Raw genomic sequence first — 2,621 nt, forward strand, 5'->3', positions numbered from 1 at the left:
AGTTCGGCGGGGGCGGGGGTGGCAGCCGGTCTTCCGACCGGCTGCTGCCGCCACCATTACAAAATAAAGTAAAACAAAACAAAACACCCGTGATAGGCTATGTAACGATTTACGTAGCCTATCATGGCTAGATTTCCAAAGTCAGCCGTGATAGGCTACGTAAATCGTTACGTAGCCTATCACGGGTGACTTTGGGAAAAAAAAAGCACATATGCAAATGGCGGCGCCCATGGGCGCCACCATTTGCGTTCCTTATTTGGTCCCAGTAGTTTACGCAAAGATTTACGTAGACTACGGCGAAAATAAGGGCAACGCAAATAGCATTGCCCTTATTTTCGCCGTAGTCTACGTTAATCTTTACGTAGACTACTGGGACCAAAGAAGGAACACAAATGGCGGTGCCCATGGGCGCCGCCATTTGCGTACGTGCTTTTTTTTTTCCCCCAAAGTCACCCATGATAGGCTATGTAACGATTTACGTAGCCTATCACGGCTGACTTTGGAAATCTAGCCATGATAGGCTACGTAAATCATTACGTAGCCTATCACGGGTGGGTTTTTTTTTTTCACTTTTTTATTTCGCGGCCGGAGAGACGGGGCGCTTCTCCCTGGCCTGAATTTCAGCTGGGCGAGACAGGGTGCCTCCCCCCCCAGCCTGAATTTCTGCCGGGCGAGGTACCTCCCCCCCCGGCCTGAACTTCGGGGGGAGAACCGAAGCGCCTCCCTCCCACTGCAAAGAAAGCTGTGGGACCAGGTAAGTGCCTTTCGTACATCCCTAATTGGCGTTCCCCTTATTTTCGCCGTCTTACCCTATGTAAATGTTTACGTAGACTAAGACATCCCAAAATGAAGAACGCAAATGGCCGCGCCCATTGCCGCCGCCATTTGCGTACGTGCGGTTTTTTTTGTTTTTTAAATCAGATGTGATAGGCTACATAAACATTTACGTAGCCTATCACAGCTGACTGCAGGGACGCAAACGGCAGCAGCTATTGCCGCCGCCATTTGCGTCCCTGCTAGCCAGCGTCCGGATGTCCGGCCGCTGGTGGAGCCGGCCAGCAGCTCCGCAGAATCCCTGCGGAGTGGAGCCGGCAGGCCATGATTCGGGGGGGGAGGGACGGAGCACCTCCCTCCCCGGCCAGTATTCTGGGGGGAGGGATGGAACGCCTCCCCCCAGCATCAGCATAATCCACGAACAGGTAAGTGACTTTCGTACATCCCTAGGAATACCATTGCTTTAAGTATGTGGACCTTTGTTGTCAATGTGATGTCTCTGCTCTTAACTATTTTATCAAGATTTGTCAAGTAAATGTCTTCTGATTTCCTGGTTGCAGTCAGCGTGTGCAGTAATCTTTGCACCTAGAAAGACAAAGTCTAGGGATGTACGAAAGTCACTTACCTGTTCATGGTTTATGTTGATAGTGGGGGGGAGGCGTTCCGTCCCTCCCCCCGGAATCCTGGCTGGCTGGCTCCGCTCCGCAGGGATTCTGCGGAGCCGCCGGCCGGCTCCACCAGCAGCCGGACATCCGGCTGCTGGCTAGCAGGGACCCTGCAGTCAGCCGTGATAGGCTACGTAATTGTTTACGTAGCCGATCATGTCTGACTTAAAAACAAAACAAAAACAACAACGCGCGTACGCAAATGGCGGTGGCCACGGCCGCCACCATTTCCGTTCCTTATTTTGGCACGTCTTAGTCTACGTCAAGATTGACGTAGACTAAGACGGTGAAAATAAGGGGAACGCAAATAGCGTAGCAGATGCTACGCTATTTGCGTTCCCCTTATTTTCGCCATCTTCATTTCATTTCATTTCTATACCACCCAATAGCCGAAGCTCTCTGGGCGGTTCACACAAACCCTGCTGCCGCTCACACGTAAAACTGGCAACCAAATTTAGCGTTGTCGAGCACGCTCTGCGGGTGCAGGTAAAAGAGCTCGTCGAGCGTGGGGGGCACCCAGCGTGTGGTGTGGAACAGAGACTCACCGACCTGCCAGCCGGGGATGTCCTTCATGATCTTGGCCTCCTCGTCGAGATTTTGACGCAAGATGCGTAGCATCCTGCGGTCATCCTCAGCCATAAGAAGGGGAAAGATGGCCACTCGCGTCTCCAGGTCCTCGATGTTCAGGCGCCACCTCTCTCGGTTCCATGTCACAAGGGAATAATAGCCATAGACGAGAGTCCCAATTCCAATGGCGAACAGGCTATAGCCCGAGAGCCCCCGCCGGGGCAAGTTCCTCTTGTAGTCAATGGGCCCGTACCCGCCCGGCGGCGGCATGTCCTGCTTCACCTTCCCGGCTCCGGCCGCCATCTTGGGAGCGGTACATAAATCTTGACGTAGACTAAGATGTGCAAAAATAAGGAACGCAAATGGTGGCGGCCGTAGCCACCGCCATTTGCGTACGCGCGGGTTTTTTTTTAAAAAAAGTCGGAAGTGATAGGCTACGTAAAGATTTACGTAGCCTATCACGTTTTTTTAAAAAAAAACCTAGCTGTGATAGGCTACGTAAATCTTTACGTAGCCTATCACGTCTTTTTTTTTTTGCCATAAAAAAATGCCATACTCCTTTGTATGTCATCCCTGCCATATTCCTTTCCCAATCTTAAACCAGTCTGTTGTTCC

At 51.8% G+C, this 2,621-nt stretch overlaps 1 pseudogene; it reads right to left on the reverse strand.

The window, feature by feature from the left end:
• Positions 1-1,835: 1,835 nt before the first annotated feature.
• On the reverse strand, positions 1,836-2,314 carry LOC146350386 (NADH dehydrogenase [ubiquinone] 1 alpha subcomplex subunit 13 pseudogene; annotated as a pseudogene).
• Between the last annotated feature and the right edge of the window lie 307 nt (positions 2,315-2,621).

This window comes from Heloderma suspectum, chromosome 3 (genome assembly GCF_057233095.1).
Source record: "Heloderma suspectum isolate Gila_16-S chromosome 3, 16-S_ref, whole genome shotgun sequence".
Classification (NCBI taxonomy): Eukaryota; Metazoa; Chordata; class Lepidosauria; order Squamata; family Helodermatidae; genus Heloderma; species Heloderma suspectum.